This window comes from Ranitomeya variabilis, chromosome 4 (genome assembly GCF_051348905.1).
Source record: "Ranitomeya variabilis isolate aRanVar5 chromosome 4, aRanVar5.hap1, whole genome shotgun sequence".
Classification (NCBI taxonomy): Eukaryota; Metazoa; Chordata; class Amphibia; order Anura; family Dendrobatidae; genus Ranitomeya; species Ranitomeya variabilis.
The window spans coordinates 692882437-692901928 of NC_135235.1; the positions used below are offsets into that span (position 1 = coordinate 692882437).

The window sequence follows — 19492 nt, forward strand, 5'->3', positions numbered from 1 at the left end:
AGGATCCTTTGCCCAGGCGTGCGCAGCGTTGCTGGTGCTTGTGGAGGAGGGTGACAGTGGACGCTGCCTGTATGACTCAGTGCGGTCACATGTGACCGGCACTGGTGTCTGATTGGGCCGCACTGGCCCTGCACACGCCCACTGCACTATGGCAACGGCTGAAGCACGGTTCTGATAGGGTGACACAGTGTGTTTACATCCGGATAGCCAGGGCTGCAGAGACTACGTTTGGGGACTGGTATGTTATCATAAGAGCGATCAGGGGGGGTGTTTACACTAGGGGACGAATACTATATGTACTGGGTAGTGTATAATTGTGTTTTTATGCGTTTCTATGTAATTTGTTATACTGATGTTTTTTTCTATGTGATCATGACACTGCCATTGGTTCTGTGTTAACTATGGGGGTGGTCTTAATGGTATATAATGGTGGTTAAGAGGTGACTGTACTGTGCTTGACAAAGGTCCTCGGACCGAAACGTTGCCGCAGGAGGCAGAATAAAGTGTGTTATTGCCTGACACTCCCGGATGTGGCGCTGTCCTCTAGTGAACGCTGTCAGGACCCTGTGTCTGAGGGATTTGGAAGACCCCTGAGCCCAATAATGGGGCCTCCACCTCACCCCCTGATACATGAGGACATCAATGACCAGAAGATCCTAGAACTCACCTACAAGATGATTGAGCTGCTGACTGGAGAGGTGACACTGCTGGGAATGCTGGGATATTATACAGTAACAATATGAAGGGATCGGGGGATGACGGTATCATTGTATGTGTCAGGTTCCTATAAGGTATCAGGATGTCTCCGTCTATTTCTCCATGGAGGAGTGGGAGTATTTAGAAGGACACAGAGATCTGTATAAGGACGTCATGATGGAGGTTCCCCAGCCCCTCACATCACCAGGTAATAGATAGGACTAAATATACACGGCCTATAATTATCTGTATGTAAAGAATGAATTCAGCCCCTGTATGTGTTTCCTCCAGATCTATCCAGTAAGAGGACAACACCAGAGAGATGTCCCCGTCCTCTTCTTCCACAGGACTGTAAACCAGAAGATCCCAATGTTCCTCAGGATCATCAGGTAGATGGAGAGAAGATGTCATGAGATCTCTCCTATGATGTGCAGGCGCCGGTGAAGGTCTTGTGCTTAGTCTTGTTTTATCCCCCAGTATTATGTCTTTTACACTTAGAATCATATTTTCAGTTATATTCCATTGCTCCTTGAGTTTCCATGTGTACATTAGAATAAGGATGATCCCTCTACACTATGACATGCCTTCAAATATTTGTAGGCAGTTATTAAGTCTCCTCTTAGCCTTCTTTCTTGCAAGATAAACATTCCCAGATCCTTTAACCGTTCCTCGTAGAACATACTTTGCCATCTGCTCACCATTCTGGTAGCTCTACTATGAACTTGCTCCTGCTCTTCATTTTTTTTCTCAAATGTGGTGCCCAGATCTGGACACAGTATTCCAGAAGAGATCTAACCAAGGACCAGTAGACAAGAATAATTACTTGATGTGATCTAGACTCTATGCTTCTCTTAATACATCCCAGAACTTGTGTAATGAGAACGGTGGAGATGGCAGGACTAGAGCTGATCATAGATGTGACTGTTCCATCTGTCTGTGACTTTTACAAAATTTGTTTCAGGGTGAAGATCTGACCCATATTAATACTACAGAGACATATGTGAGGGGCGATGAGCGGTGTAAAGAGGAGATTCCCACATATGACTATCCAGGTGAGTAGAAACCACTAAATGCAGAGAAGTCGCAGATTCTTCTCAGTCACCGGCTGTGGCTGCTTTATCGGTGGTGTAGTCTGTCAGTATCACAATCGTGCGATCATCAGTTTTCCTCTACACCACAACATTCTCCTCCACCAAATTCTGTTCAAATGACTTTGGGCATTGAAAGCCCTTTTCTATATGATGATGACTGTTAGCTGCCGAGATCTGTAAACTACAAACCCAAATGACAGTGTATGTAGAATCTGCTGACAAGTTAGAAAATCACTGGAAGAAAACTATTATGATGGTCCTGTAAGAGAAAGTGGAGGGTAATGATGCTGTTGGCTTCCTAGAACCCTGATATCTTATTGGATGAATCTCCCTTCTCTCCATTCTGTGCTGCTGAATGTGATCATATGTTCCCTACAAGACCAGGTCCAGTCTTTCTGGCCAAACTTCGCTTTTATGATCGACAACATTGAATGTGCAGTGAGGCCAAGTGTGAATTTCTGTACAATAACAAAAGAGTTTCCCTTTATCCTGACTTTTCAGTTTCTTTTAAAACGGACTATTTTTAACCCCTTAACCCCTGGAGATATTTTCATTTTTGCGTTTTAATTTTTCGATCCCCTCCTTCATATTTTTTAGTCAGTATGGCCGTGTCAGGGCTTATTTTTTGCAGGACAAGTTGTACTTTTTAATGACTCCATTGGTTTTACCATGTTATGTACTAGAAAACAGGAAAAAAATCCAAGTGCTGTGAAAATGCAAAAAAAGTGCAATCCCACAATGGTTTTGGTTTTTTGATTGGCTTTTTTACTGGGTTCACTAAATGCTAAAACTGACCTGCCATTATGATTCCCCAGGTCATTACGAGTTCATAGACACCAAACATGTCTAGGTTCTTTTTATCTAAGAGGTTAAAAAAAATCCAAACTTTGTTAAAAAAAAAAAAAAGCGCCATTTTCTGATACCTGTATCGAATCTATTTTTCGTGATCTGGGGTTGGGTGAGGGCGTTTTTTTTGTGTGTGGCGAGCAGACGTTTTTATGCCATTTTGGTGCAGATACGATCTTTTGATCCTGACCAAAAACGTAATAAATAATAATAATAATAATTTTATTTATATAGCGCCAACATATTCCGCAGCGCTTTACAACTTATAGAGGGGACTTATACAGACAATAGACATTACAACATAACAGAAATCACAGTTCAAGACAGATACCAGTAGGAATGAGGGCCCTGCTCGCAAGCTTACAATCTATGAGGAAAAGGGGAGACACGAGAGGTGGATGGTAACAATTGCTTTAGTTATTTGGACCAGCCATAGTGTAAGGCTCGGGTGTTCATGTAAAGCTGCATGAACCAGTTAACTGCCTAAGTATGTAACAGTACAGACACAGAGGCTATTAACTGCATAAAGTGTATGAGAACATGATGGAGGAACGTGATTATGTTGTTGTTTTTTTATTAATAGGCCACACAGGGATAATTAGGTTAATGCGTTGAGGCGGTAGGCCAATCTGAACAAATGAGTTTTTAGGGCACGCTTAAAACTGTGGGGATTGGGGATTAATTGTATTAGCCTAGGTAGTGCATTCCAAAGAATCGGCGCCGCACGTGTAAAGTCTTGGAGACGGGAGTGGGAGGTTCTGATTATTGAGGATGCTAACCTGAGGTCATTAGCAGAGCGGAGGGCACGGGTAGGTTGGTAGACTGAGACCAGAGAGGAGATGTAGGGTGGTGCTGAGCCATGGAGTGCTTTGTGGATGAGGGTAGTAGTTTTGTACTGGATTCTGGATTGGATGGGTAGCCAGTGTAATGACTGGCACAAGGTAGAGGCATCGGTGTAACGGTTGGCGAGGAATATGATCCTGGCAGCAGCATTCAGGACAGATTGGAGCGGGGAGAGGGGAGACGTAATTCTGGCGTTTTGATTTTATTTTATTGCTACGCCGTTTAGCGATCAGGTTAATCCTTTTTATTATTGATAGATCGGGCGTTTCTGAACATGGCGAAACCAAAATGTATGTGTATGTTTGATTTTTTTATTGTTTTTTTTTAAATGGGGCGAAACTTATATATATATATATATATATATATATATATATATATATATATATATATATATATATATATAATTTTTTTTAATATTTTTAAAAAACTTTGTTTACTTTTGGCATGCTTCAAAAGTCTTCATGGGAGACTAGAAGCTGCTATAGCCCGATCGGCTGTGCTACATATAGGCAATGATCAGATCACTTGTATGTAATAGATTTACTGACTTGGTATGAGTGCCGACCACAAGGCGGCACTCATAGCAATCTGGGACTGACAACTATAGAGGTTTCCAGGAGACCTCTGGTTGTCATGCCAACCCATCGGTGACCCGCAATCTTGTGACGTGGGTCACCGGTGGGCGGATTTCCTGCGCGATTTCCGGAAGCGCTTGTTAAATGCCACTGTCAGCAGCATTTAACTGGTTAATAGCCGCGCTTTGGATCGCAATTCCAACCATGGCTGTTCTGGGCACATGTCAGCTGTTCAAAACAGTTGACATGTCCCAGAAAAGATGTGGGCTCACCGCCGGAGCCCACATCAAGGGGAGGGAGTCCGACATCGGCATATTATTACGCCTGATCTTCAGGAAGTGGATAAACAGGATTGTGATAATCTACATAAAACACACTACACCTGTGCCATGATATATCTCTAAGCTGTGCGTGGCGGATGGATGTAATATACATTTATTCACGCCTGCAGGAGATGTGTTGACATGGCTGAAGTCCAGGTTTCAAGGAATCAGCCAACATCATAAATTCCATTATGTTTTCGAGCCTAAGGAATTGAGAGATTACTGCACAATCTCTTCCGATATGGGGAGCAATAAATAATTTCAGAACTCAGTAGCGCCAATGGTCTACCATAAATAAATGCAACTCCGGTTTAGTGATGGAGCTTACCCCCTAACATATGTTGTTGTTGGGGAGATAACATTTTTTTATTCTATGTCTTTTTTATACAGGTACATTTTGTATGGTAGTTTTATGATGGTGGGATCGGCCTGCCTCACTTACAGTACAGACCAAAAGTTTGGACACACCTTCTCATTTAAAGATTTTTCTGTATTTTCATGACTATGAAAATTGTAAATTCACACTGATGGCATCAAAACTATGAATTAACACATGTGGAATTATATACTTAACAAAAAAGTGTGAAACAACTGAAAATATGTCTTATATTCTAGGTTCTTCAAAGCAGCCATCTTTTGCTTTGATGACTGCTTTGCACACTCTTGGCATTCCCAGAGGGGAACAAGGCCGTATCTGGCAGCTTCTGGCAATATGCTTCAAGCTTTAGTAGTGTTTGTTACTTTCAAATTGGCTTAAGCAGGTAGCAGATTGCTCCAGCTGGACAGCACACAAACCCATACTGCCAGACTGGATAGTACTACTGGTTTGAAGCACCCTAATTTTAGTGGCTGGACAGGGACAGCACCACCCAGAGCTTCTGGTTTCGGCCTCTCCTCTATTACCAGCAACGCCTGCACAATAAATTACACTCTGCCTGGTGATGGAAGCAAACATCACAGGAGAAGATTCCAGTGGAGATGGGACACATGCAGATGTCCTAATATAACAAAATTACAAAAAACTAAAGCAGTAGAAATCCCCATAAAGTGATTCCATTGTCATGTCGGACGCTGTTCAGACCAGGTCGTTCGACAGACAGCGGTAATTCCGCTTTTGACCACTATGTGCTCATTGGCGTCGGCTAGATTTTATCTAGCTGTTCCGGGGTTAATTTACCTGATCCTCGGATTGGAAGCTGGGCCATGCCCATTGCCTTTAAATAGTTCTCCTGATCATTGGGCGTCGCCAATTATAGCTTCTGTCTTGTGCGTTGTTATCTCGGTCTGGAGTGGAGAGCTGGTTGTTGGAGATTCGTTGCTGGTGGTGTATTTTCCTCAGTCTTATTTACTCCCTAACTGACATGACTAAAAAGGGTACCAATTTCTCAGTTTGGCCTGAGGCTGCTGTGCGCGCATTTGAATTTCTTAAGAACAGTTTTGTTTCAGCCCCCATTCTTGTGCAGCCAGACGTATCAAAACCCTTTGTTGTGGAAGTCGATGCGTCTGAGGTTGGTGTGGGGGCGGTACTATCTCAAGGCTCATCTTTGAGTGTTTTTTTCCGTGCGCCTATTTCTCCAAGAAACTGTCGTCCGCCGAACGTAACTACGATATCGGCAATAGGGAGTTGTTGGCTATTAAGTTGGCCTTTGAGGAATGGCGACACTTCTTGGAGGGGTCGGTACATCAGGTTACTGTTATTACCGATCATAAGAATCTGCTGTATTTGGAGTCAGCCAAGCGTCTGTCCCCCAGGCAGGCTCGCTGGGCATTGTTTTTCACGCGGTTCAATTTTGTTGTCACTTACAGACCGGGGTCTAAAAACACTAAAGCGGATGCTCTGTCCAGGTGTTTTCCAGGGGGAGAACCTCAGGAGGATCCAGTACCCATCCTCCAAAAGGGTGTTGTGGTTTCGGCTCTCACTACCGAGGCTGAGATTGCCGAGGCTCAGGAGGAAGTACCATCTGAGCTTCCCATCAACAAATCTTTTGTACCGCTTCATCTCCGCTTAAAGGTTTTGGCGGAGCATCATGATGCTGTCCTGGCTAGCCACCCAGGGGTTAGAGGTACCTTGGAGTTGGTGTCACGTCGGTTTTGGTGGCCCAAGATCCGACAGGACGTGGTCTCATACGTGTCAGCTTGTACCACGTGCGCTAGGGCTAATACACCACGCTCCCGTCCTGTTGGCACACTACTTCCTCTTGAGGTACCTAGTAAGCCATGGACGGAAATCTCCATGGATTTTATCACTGATTTGCCCTTCTCAGCTGGGAACACGGTCATCTTGGTGATAGTTGATCGGTTTTCAAAAATGTCGCACTTTGTGTCTTTGCCTTCGTTGCCTAACGCTAAGACTCTGTCTCAGGTATTTGTGCAGGAGGTGGTCAGACTTCATGGGGTTCCATCTGACATCGTGTCTGATAGGGGGTCTCAGTTTGTGGCAAAATTTTGGAAAGCATTTTGCTCATGGCTGGGGATCAAGTTGTCTCATTCTTCGGCGTTTCATCCTCAGTCAAATGGTCAGACTGCACGTATGAACCAAAATTTGGAACAGTACTTACGCTGCTTTGTCTCTGATAACCAGGAGGAGTGGTCTACATTCCTTCCTTTGGCTGAGTTTGCCATCAATAATCACCGCCAGGAGTCGTCTGGGGAGTCTCCGTTTTTTTGTGTTTACGGGCTACATCCTCAATTTTGTACTTTGAGTCAGAGGGGCTCTTCCGGCGTTCCGGAGGAGGACCAGTTAGGAGCACAATTGCCATCAGTCTGGAGGAGAGTTAAACAGCGCCTGTTGAGTGTGGGTGCTAGGTACAAACGTGTGGCTGACAGTAGGCGTGTGCCAGGTCCGGACCTGAGTGTGGATGACTGGATGTGGTTAGCCACAAAAAACATAAGACTCAAAATGCCGTCCCTTAAATTGGGTCCACGGTTTATTGGTCCATTTAAGGTCACCGCCGTCATTAACCCAGTAGCGTACCGATTGGAGCTCCCTACGGTGTATAAGATACACAACGTGTTCCACAGGTCTCTTCTAAAGAAGGTGGTGGGTTCTGTGGACGCAGCACCTATGCCACCTCCAGTCTTGGTGGATGGTAATTTGGAATTTGAAGTCTCCAAGGTGGTTGACTCTCGTGTAGTGCGCCGCACTTTACAGTACTTGGTTCACTGGCGTGTTTATAGGTCTGAGGAGAGGTCCTGGTTACCAGCCTCGGACATTCATGCGGATCGGCTGGTCAGGTTTTTTCATCATCGCCATCCAGACAAGCCGGGTCCTATAAGCCGTGAGGGCCCTGGGGTCCCTCGTAGAAGGCGGGGTACTGTCATGTCGGACGCTGTTCAGACCAGGTCGTTCGACAGACAGCGGTAATTCCGCTTTTGACCACTATGTGATCATTGGCGTCGGCTAGATTTTATCTAGCTGTTCCGGGGTTAATTTACCTGATCCTCGGATTGGAAGCTGGGTCATTCCCATTGCCTTTAAATAGTTCTCCTGATCATTGGGCGTCGCCGGTTATAGCTACTGTCTTGTGCGTTGTTATCTCGGTCTGGAGTGGAGAGCTGGTTGTTGGAGATTCATTGTTGGTGGTGTATTTTCCTTTGCCTTATTTACTCCTTCCTATATTTGTATTTATTTTGCCCTGCACATTTATAGTGTATTCCTGAGTGACTGCGGCGTGGTGTATATTTTCCTTTATCCTTGTCTGTGCTAACTGTGGGTATTGGTGTATTACCTCTTCACTGGGTGTTGGGCGCAGGTTTCAGCCTAGGGTTGAAACAGGAGACAGGGTGAGGGTCGAGGCCTGGACATGCACACCATCAGTGTAAACTCCAGGTAGAGGGTCAGTCAGGATTTCCCTAGTCTGAGGGAAATTGCAGGGGTCCGGGTTATTAGCTCTCGCTCACCTAGTCTCCCCCTGACATCCATTTTGGAAATTATAACTCACAGTGGATTATTCTATGGGAGTAGTGACTATTTTGACTCCACAGCCTCTTTACGGAAATTAGTTTGCACTGGATGTTGCAATGTGAAAATTGCACATTTGCTATTTTATTATCCAACACATAGTTCCCAGATTGTGCTTCTGGAGACACACACACACTGAACTTAAGTGGGTTCATCTCACTATAGTAATGCCAAATATATGGATGCTAAATGTGGTTTGGGCACACTGCAAGGCTCAGAAGCGAGTAGAAATTTGACTTTGGGAGAGCGGATATTGCTTGATAGGTTTATGGAAGCCATGTTGCTTTTTAAGAGCTTTTGAGCCACTAATAATGTGGAAACCTTTGTTTTTCCACTGACAGATGATGGACCTTAGTGGTGTCTTGTATTTCATGAGATGAGTAGAAGTTTTGTTGGTATAATTTTTGCCTACATAACATTGTTTGGTGGCTTTTTATTCCATATTTGGGAGGCAGAATGAACAATCCATTGAACACCACGATCCACTGGTTCATGCTGTGAGGCTTTCGATTAGACTGTGAACTGTCATTGTCTTGGTGAATAATTCAATATTTTTACATAACTTGTAATTTTTACTGACTGCTTAAGTAGAAATGTTCAAAAGTATAAAATTTGAGGTTATTTTATTCAAAATTAATAATTTGTTTTCTTTTTAGCAGATGACTGTACCAGGAGAACAGAGGGACAGCTGACCTCTTCAATGTTTAAATCAGATGATCTTGAGATCACACAGGATATAACTGAAGTGAATGCCATTACTTCAGATGTACAATCATCTCTTCACAGCAATGATCTGTCATCTGATGGTTTGAAACAGGTTCTGTCTTCTGGTTCATTACCAACTACTGAGGAAGATCAAAGTAATAATATAAGCATTAAAAAACTAATTGATTCTAAAGGAAAGAAGCCATTTTCATATTCAGAATATGGAAATAGTTTTCTCGAAAAGACTTTTCTTAAACATGAAAAAATTCACACAGCAGAGAATAGATTTTCATGTTCAGAATGTGGGAAATGTTTTAACCATAAATCAAATTTGGTTAAGCACCATAGAACTCACACAGGGGAGAAACCTTTTTCCTGTTCAGAATGTGGGAAATGTTTTAACCAGAAATCAAATTTGGTTACGCACCAAAGAACTCACAAAGGGGAGAAACCTTTTTCCTGTTCAGAATGTGGGAAATGTTTTAAACGGAAATCAGATTTGGTTAATCACCATAGAACTCATGCAGAGGGGAAACCTTTTTCCTGTTCAGAATGTGGGAAATGTTTTAACCAGAAATTTGTCTTGGTTAAGCACCAAAGAACTCACACAGGGGAGAAACCTTTTTCCTGTTCAGAATGTGGGAAATGTTTTAGCCAGAAATTAGATTTGGTTAATCACCAAAGAACTCACACAGGGGAGAAGCCTTTTTCTTGTTCAGAATGTGGGAAATGTTTTACAGATAAAGCATATTTGGTTAAGCACAAGAGACTTCACACAGGAGAGAAGCCTTATTCATGTTCAGAATGTGGGAAATGTTTCAACCAGAAATCATATTTGGTTAATCACCATAGAACTCATACAGGGGAGAAGCCGTTTTGCTGTTCAGAATGTGGGAAATGTTTTAAACAGAAAGGAGATTTGGTTAGACACCAGAGAATTCACACAGGGGAGAGGCCTTTTTCCTGTTCAGAATGTGGAAAATGTTTTGTGCAGAAAACATCTCTTCTTAGTCACCAAAGAAGTTGCACAGGGGAGAAAACTTTTTCATGTTCTTAATGTGGGAAATGTTTTACACAGAAATCAACTCTTAATAAACATCAGGGAAGTCACACAGGGGATAAGCTTTTTCATGTTCAGAATGTGGGAAATATTTTAACTGAAAATTGTGTCTTCTTAAAGGGGTTGACCACTACAAGGACATCGACTTGTCATTCCTCATGTTTGGCCATGTTAAAATAAAACATTCAATGTACAGCAATGATCAGTACTAAATATGTTGAACAGCCATGTCAGACTCAGCTGCCACCTTGGAAAAACATTCGCTAACTAACTTTGCAGCTAATGAGATGCCTTTATGGGAGTTCTATCCAGAATGGAGACATAAAATGACATCAGAGCCATTAGCAGGTATGGTTAGCATACACAAACATTAATAGGAATAGCTGCAGGGCATTGTGAGAGTGAATAAGTGGTGTCTTATAGTAGTAAGTAGTGTCTGTGACAAGGACAATACAGTAGTCAATATGTTTAGAGTTATGTGAGTAACGACATTAGTTAAATGGGTCCTGGGGATTTATGGATTGTAATGGAGTTTGGTGAAATACTCCTAAATATTGTCATGTTGTATTATCACTTTCTTTATGGTCTTTCCCTGCAGTATGAGGTTAGGATGTATACACGTTTTGCCTCAATATGTAGTTCCTTTGTTTAACTATATATAAAAAGCCCAAACGAGGTCTTCTCTATATTCAGGAGTAGAAATCAGCAACATAGCCTACTCCCATAAACAAAATTTCAGTGTGAAATACAATATCTTTATTTCAAGAAAACATAAAAACATGTAAAAAGAAGAGATTATGCAGAGAAAAATCTTTGGGAAAGTACTGTATATACTCGAGTATAAGCCGACCCGAGTATCAGCCGAGACCCCTAATTTTGCCACGAAAAACTGGGAAATCGTATTGACTCGAGTATAAGCGTAGGGTGGGAAATGCAGCAGCTACTAGTAAATTTCAAAAATAAAAATAGATGCGAATAAAAGTGAAATTGATTGAGACATCAGTAGGTTAAGTGTTTTTGAATATCCATATTGTATCAGGAGACCAATATAATGCCCCATATAATACAGTTCATGATGAGCCCCATAAGATGCTCCATACAAAATACGCCCCATATAATGCTCCATAACGTTCATGATGGGCCCCATAACATGCTCCATATTAAAATATGCCCCATATAGCTGCATAAAACGTTAATGATGGCCCCATAAGATTCTCAATAGAATATTATGCCCCATCTAATGCTGCATAAAAGGTTGATGGCCCCATAAGATGCTCCTTAGAATATTATGCCCCATATAATTCTGCATAAAAAGTTGATTGCCCAATATTATGTCCCATATAATGCTGCACAAAGGTTGATGGCCCCATAAGATGCTCCATAGAATTTTATGCCCCATAAAATGCTGCACAAAGGTTGACGGCCCCATAAGATGCTCCATAGATTATGCCCCATATAATGCTGCACAAAGGTTGATGGCCCAATAAGATGCTGCATAGATTATGCCCCATATAATGCTGCAGAAAGGTTGATGGCCCTGTTGTGAACTCTGTTTTTGGGCTCCCTCTTGGGGTCACAAGTGGTACTGTGTAAGTGCTGTCTTTGGGCTCCCTCTGGTGGCTCTTTGTGTCATTCTGCAGGTCTGAGGCTGGATCAGCTGTCTCGTTATCTGTTAGCTGGTTTCCTATTTAGCTCACCTGGACTATCAGTTGTTGCCTGCTGTCGATGTATTCAGTGCTATTTTGATCTTTCCTGAATTCCTTCGTTATCAGTCTCGCCAAGAGAAGCTAAGTTTCTGTTTGGTTATTTTTTGCTCATCAGTGTTCAATATGTTTCTTGGTTATTTATTTGTCCTTGTCCAGCTTGCTAATATGTGATTTCCTTGCTTGCTGGTAGCTCTAGGGGGCTGAGTTTCTCCCCTCACACCGTTAGTTGGTGTGGGGGGTTCTTGAACTCTCACCGTGGATATTTTGTATAGGGTTTTTTACTGACCGCACAGTTCCCTGCCTGTCTTCTGCTATCTAGTATTAGTGGGCCTCATTTGCTGAATCTGTTTTCATTTCTACGTTTTGTATTTTCCCCTTACCTCACCGTTATTATTTGTTGGGGGCTTCCTATATCTTTGGGGTCATTTCTCTGAGGCAAGTGAGGTCTTACTTTCTCTATAGGGGTAGCAAGTTTCTCAGGCTGCGTCGATACGTCCAGGAATTCAGGCACGTTCACCGGCTACCTTTAGTGTGTTTGGTTAGGATCAGGTTTTGCGGTCAGTCCAGTTACCACCTCCCTAGAGCTTGTTCTATGTTCAGTAACTTAGCTAGTCCTATCTGTGATCCTCAGCCATTAAGGATCATAACATGGCCCCATAAGATGCTCCATAGATTATGCCCAATATAATGGCGCACAAAGGATGATGGCCCCATAAGATGGTCCATAGATTATGCCCCATATAATGCTGCAAAAAGGTTGATGGCCCCATAAGATGCTCCATAGATTATGCTCCATATAATGTTGCGCAAAAGTTGATTGCCCCATAAGATGCTTCATAGCATATTATGCCCCATATAATGCTGCACAAAGGTTGATGGCCCCATAAGATGCTTCATAGCATATTATGCCCCATATGCTACTGTTGCTGCGATTAAAAAAGGAAAAAAAAAAGACATACTCACCTCTTATCGCTCAGGCCCACGACACCTGAGATAATCACCTGTCCCTGTTCCACCACAACGTATGTCTTCCGGCTCTCTGCAGTGACTGCTCAGGCAGAGGGCACACACTAACCACGTAATCGTGCCCTCTGACCTGAACATCACAGCCAGAGGACGTGGAAGACGGAGCCCGGCGGTGGAATGGGGACAGGTGAATATCGCATGGCTCACCCTCCCCCGTCATACTCGCCCCCTCCTGGCGCAGTCCCTGCTTCTCAGATGCGATGGTCTCTGGCGCCGGCAGCTTGTTCCTGTATTCAGCGGTCACATGATACCGCTCATTAAAGTAATGAAAATGTGCTCCATATTCATTACTTTAATGAGCGGTACCATGTGACCTCTGTACACAGGAACAAGCTTCCGGGATCAGAGACCATCTGAGAAGCAAGGACCGCGCCGGAGCAGGTGAGTATGATGTGACAGCAGCAGCTCTCCCTTCCCGCTGACCCCCTGGGACAATGACTCGAGTATAAACCGAGAGGGCCACTTTTAGCCTAAAAAAATGGGCTGAAAATCTCTGCTTATACTCTAGTATATACACGGTATATAAAACTTAGTTGAATCTATAGTATAGTTTAGTAAAACCCTTTTACATATATATATATAATTTTAAGTGGAAAGCCCATATGAAAAAAGTATTACAATTATACACCATATCATCCTATATCATTAAAGGGAATCTGTCACCCCCAAAATCGTTCTTGAGCTGCGGCCACCGGCATCGGGTGCTTATATACAGCATTCTGTAATGTAGATAAGCCCCCAATGTATCCTGAAAGATGAGAAATATATTATTCTCACCCAGAGGCAGTCCCGCTGCGTTCCGGGTCCGATGGGCATCGCGGTCCGGGTCCGGAACCTCCTATCTTCATACGATGACGTCCTCTTCTTGCCTTCCTGCCGTGGCTCCGGCGCAGGTGTATTTTGTCTGCCCTGTTGAGGGCAGAGCAAAGTACTGCAGTGCGCAGGTGCCAGGAAAGGTCAGAGAGGCCCAGCTCCTGCGCACTGCAGTACTTTGCTCTGCCCTCAACAGGGCAGACAAAGTACTCCTGCGCCAGAGCTGCGGCAAGAAGACAAGAAGAGGATGTCATCGCATGAAGATAGGAGGCGCCGGACCGGACCTCAACGCCCATTGGACCCGGACTGCAGCGGGACCGCCCCTGGGTGAGTATAATATAACCTTTATTTCTCTTCTTTCAGGTTACATCGGGGGCTTATCTACAGCATTACAGAATGCTGTAGATAAGCCCCTGATGCCAGTGGCCGCAGCTCATATACGATTTTGGGGGTGACAGATTCCCTTTAACAAGCTCTGGCGTAAGGTTTCCACTGAGTGGTAAATAGCATTTCACAATAAACCCATATACAAAACAATATATAGAACGGGTTTACAATCCACACATGAATAAATATTAAATTGTAGACTAAAAGTGACAGTGCTCATGTAAATATTCAAAAATATTACACGCAATAAATTCCATAGGGCATGTGTGGCATTATGGGCATGACACGGTCACTGCTTCAAATAAAGTCTTCATTGCTAGTGCATAAGCAGCAGAACGTGGCAGAAACCCTTTCTGAGGAAGCATTAGAAGTGAAACGTGTGTAAAAGGGCATATCTGGGTAATGTAATCATCTCTATAGATCTGTCTTGTCTGTGTATGCCTCTTTGGTATATGGACATTGTGGGGTTTTCACTGTTCTACTGCTTCTTGATTTATGCACTAGCAATGAAGTCTCTATTTGAAGCAGTGAAAGTATCAAAATACTATTTTGACTTCACAAACTCATTCCCTGTGATTATGTGGATGTGTCTGGCCTAAGAGACAATCAACAAGTTTGGTTTATAAATTAGCTATAAATATAATATAAATTATCAAATATATTTTAGCCCCCCCAGGGCCGTATTTAGGGTTTCTGCTGCCCTAGGCACTTTTAGTGCTGCCTCCCCCTTTGGTGGGTATGACACTATCGGCAGTGACTTTAGCAAGAATCGCTGATATGAAAGTCACCTTTTGCAGCAGATCCGTCAGTTTTTCTGCGTGTGCCGCGTAACGGATCACTTACAGCAACACTGTGTTCGGCCTCATTCATTCCCTATGGGATTTGTGGCACTTGCCATGATCTGGCAAATGCGGTACCATACCTCACAACTTTTGCCGCGGCAAATTTTAGGCCACGCCTCTGACCACACCCATTTCACAACTAGTCACACCCATATCCACGTCCCAACCACAGCCATTTAGCACTGCTGATCACACTGTTTTATATACAATAATTATAAACGAAACAATATGGCCACAGTGCTCCATACTGTATAATGGCCACACATGATGCTCCATACTGTATAATGGCCACACATGATGCTCAATACTGTATAATGGCCACACGTGATGCTCCATACTGTATAATGGCCACACGTGATGCTCCATACTGTATAACGGCCACACATGATGCTCAATACTGTATAATGGCCACACATGATGCTCCATACTGTATAACGGCCACACATGATGCTCAATACTGTATAATGGCCACACATGATGCTCAATACTGTATAATGGCCACACATGATGCTCCATACTGTATAATGGCCACACGTGATGCTCCATACTGTATAACGGCCACACATGATGCTCAATACTGTATAATGGCCACACATGATGCTCCATACTGTATAACGGCCACACATGATGCTCAATACCGTATAATGGCCACATATGATGATCCATAGTGTATAATGGCCACACACAGTTCTCCATACTGTATAATGACCCCCCCCCCCTGTATGCATGGCTCATATTCCCCCCTGTATGCATGGCTCATATTCCCCCCCTGTATGCATGGCTCATACTCCCCCCCACTGTATGCATGGCTCATACTCCCCCCCCCCCTCCCCCCCTGTATGCATGGCTCATATTCTACCTCCCCCCCTGTATGCATGGCTCATCTCTCCACCTCCTTGTATGCATGGCTCATCTCTCCACCCCCCCCTGCCCTGTATGCATGGCTCATAATCCCACCCCCTGTATGTATGGCTGATGGCTCATATTCCCCCGTATGCATGGCTCACAATTCCCCCCCCCCCGTATGCATGGCTGATGGCTCATAATCCCCCCCCTGTATGCATTGCTGATGGCTCAAATTCCCCTGTATGCATGGCTCATAATTTCCCCCCCAATATGCATGGCTGATGGCTCATATTCCCCTGTATGCATGGCTCATAATTCCCCCCCCTGTATGCATGGCTGATGGCTCATAATTCCCCCCCCCCCCTGTATGCATGGCTGATGGCTCATATTCCCCTGTATGCATGGCTCATAATTCCCCCCCCCCCGTATGCATGGCTGATGGCTCATAAGTCCCCCCCCCCATATGCATGGCTGATGGCTCATACTCCCCGGTATGCATGGGTCATCTCTCCACCCCCTCCCCTGCTCCTCCCATCTTGAATGGCTCGGGCGGCTTACCTTCCTCCTTCATCCCCCGTCCCTCATACTCACCTGTCAGCTGTCCCACACACCGTGCGGCTGCACCGACATCCTCCCTCTTGCTCTGTCCCGCCGCAGCGCCTTCTTCCTGAGTGAGCGGTCATGTGGTACCGCTGATTAAGGTCATGAATATGCGCATATTCATGACCTTAATCAGCGGTACCACATGACCGCTCACTCAGGACGCGCTACAGACGCTGAGACCAGGCATCGCTGGAGCAGGGTGAGTATCGTCTTTAAGGAGGGTGGGTGGGACTCGGAGGCGGGCTCGGGTGCGGGCGGGAGGTGGGGGGGCGGGGAGGTCGGTCGCGTTTGTGACCCGGGAATAAAAAAATAAATAAAAAAATAAAAACCTTGCTCAGGTGCCGCCCCCCGCAATGTCGCCGCCCTAGGCACGTGCCCTCGAGTGCCTAGTGGCAAATACGGCCCTGCCCCCCCCCCCCTTTCTCTCCCATAACAAGATTCTTGAAGGTAGAATCGGCACAGATGAGAACCTACTGGGCTTTCTTTCTCTAGCCACAATTCCCCATCTTAATTCCATACTCCCCTTTCCTTGTAGTCATCTTTTCCCATCTAGATATAGCTCTACCATCCACCTTACTTAAATCCTCATGGGGATAAACTATATGCAGATTAATTATATACTATATTGTTCTGTTGTCCCTGGAGGATAGCTCCTGCTGATGAACACTAATAGTGGTCCCTCCACTAGATACCATTGATAAGATACATGGTGCTTCACGTCCAGTATTTATTGTGAATAGCATATATTATCCCCTTCATGACCTTGGGATTTTCCGTTTTTCTGTGTTCGTTTTTTTGCTTCCCTTCTTCCCAGAGCCATAACTTTTTTATTTTTCCATCAATATGGGCTTATTTTTTGCAAAACAAGTTGTACTTTTGAACGACATCATTGGTTTTACCATGTCGTGTACTAGAAAACGGGAAAAAAATTCCAAGTGTGGTGAAAAAAAAGTGCAATCCCACACTTGTTTTTGGATTGGTTTTTTACTAGGTTCACTAAATGCTAAAACTGACCTGTCATTATGATTCTCCAGGTCATTACGAGTTCATAGACACCAAACATGTCTAGGTTCTCTTTTATCTAAGTGGTAAAAGTTTTTCCAAACTTTGCTAAAAAAAAAAAATAAATAAAAAATTGTGCCATTTTCTGATACCTGTAGCGTCTCCATTTTTCATGATCTGGGGTCGGTTGGGGCTTATGTTTTGCTTGCCGAACTGGCGTTTTTAATGATACCATTTTGGTGCAGATACGTTCTTTTGATCGCCCGTTATTGCATTTTAATGCAATGTCGCGGCAACCAAAAAAACGTAATCCTGGCGATTCAAATTTTTTTCTCGCTATGTTGCATAGCGATCAGGTTAATGCTTTTTTTTATTGATAGATCGGGCAATTCTGAACGCGGTGATACCAAATATTTGTAGGTTTGATTTTTTTTATTTTTATTGATTTATTTTGAATGGGGCGAAAGGAGGGTGATTTAAACTTTTATATTTTTTATTTTTTTCACATTTTTTTTTACTTTTTTTTTTTTTACTTTTGCCATGCTTCAATAGCCTCAAGCTGACACCACTCGATCGGCTCTGCTACATAGCAGTGATCATCAGATCGCTGCTATGCAGCAGAAATGCAGGTGTGCTATGAACGCTGACCACAGGGGGGCGCTCACAGCAGGCCGGCATCAGTAACCATAGAGGTCGCAAGGACCCGGAGCCCTGCATCAAAGCAGGGGATCTGACCTCGGACGTACTATCCCGTCCGAGGTCAGAAAGAGGTTATAATGGGCAGTTTTTTGAGATAGGTAGATTTAACATATGTCAAACTAAAAACTGGGTCTGTACTATCCCAAAGTTTCAAAGGTTCTGGTTACAATTGATAACTTCCTTGTTAATTCCTGAACCGTAATGGTGTGAAAATTATATTTCCCCCTTATTAAAACCAAGCCAGGTATATATTGAGCCTAATATGAAAAACGTACCCCTTTTTCTTTCCGTCCCATTTTTCTATTTTCTTCTTTTTCCATAAATTGCTTGATATTCTTGATTTCTTGTTATTACAGCCCGTATGTCCTAGAACCCATGTTTCTCTCTGTGCCCTGGTACACAGTGGTTCTTGTCTACTGTCCATACTGCTATTTGTGAGCAGAACAGATTGACGCGATATTTCTGACCTCAGCAGGAGCGGGTTCCAAGCTCTGACGCAGAGTTCGGCTCATTCTGGTGATTTACTGCTCTCTGTGCCTGCTCCTTATGCAGTGAAGTTTGAGCTTAGAATTATTTTAATTCAAATAATTAGAATAAACTCAACATAAAATTAGCATGACTAAAAATATTTATACATTTAAACAGCCTCAAAAAAACACATCAGTACATAAGAAATGCTTCAATCATTTATTCTGGAACTCATGATTCTGACCTCCGCTATATTACCTCTCTGGTTTCCTGTTCATGACCCTGGTATCTTACCTCTCTGGCTTCCTGTCCATGACCATGGTATATAATGCCTCTCTGGTTTCCTGTCCATGACCCTGGTATATAATACCTCTCTGGTTTCCTGTCAATGACCATGGTAGCTTACCTCTCCGGCTTCCTGTCCATGACCCTGATATCTAACCTCTCTGGTTTCCTGTCCATGACCCTGGTATATAATACCGCTTTGGTTTCTTGTCCATGACGCTGGTATCTTACTCCTCCTGTTTCCTGTATATGACCCTGGTATCTTTCCATTCTGGTTTGCTCTCCATGACCCTGGTATCTTACCTCTCTGGTTTCCTGTCCATGACCCTGGGATATTACCTCTCTGGATTCCTCTCCATGGCCTTGGTATATTACCTCTCTGGTTTCCTGTCCATGACCCCAGTATCTTACCTATCTGGTTTCCTGTCCATGACCCTGGTATCTTACCTCTCTGGTTTCCTGTCCAAGACCCTGGTATCTTGCCTCTCTGGTTTCCTGTCCATGACCGTGGTATCTTACCGCTCTGGTTTTTTGTCAATGACCCTGGTATCTTACCGCTCTGGTTTCCTGTCCATCACCCTGGTACCTTACTGCTCTGGTTTCCTGTCCATGACCCTGGTACCTTACCGCTCTGATTTCCTGTCCATGACACTTGTATCTTACTGCTTTGGTTTCCTGTCCATGACCCTGGTATCTTTCTGTTCTAGTTTGCACT

At 43.8% G+C, this 19492-nt stretch overlaps 1 protein-coding gene and 1 pseudogene across 2 annotated transcripts in view; one reads left to right on the forward strand and one right to left on the reverse strand.

The window, feature by feature from the left end:
• LOC143767646 (uncharacterized) overlaps nt 1–19492 on the reverse strand; it is a 383745-nt gene that overhangs the window by 68782 nt on the left and 295471 nt on the right. The window lies entirely within an intron of this gene.
• LOC143767702 (uncharacterized) lies at nt 451–11614 on the forward strand (annotated as a pseudogene). The gene is made up of 5 exons (XR_013213741.1): nt 451–698; nt 781–904; nt 988–1085; nt 1658–1748; nt 8992–11614. The product of XR_013213741.1 is annotated as an uncharacterized LOC143767702 (transcript).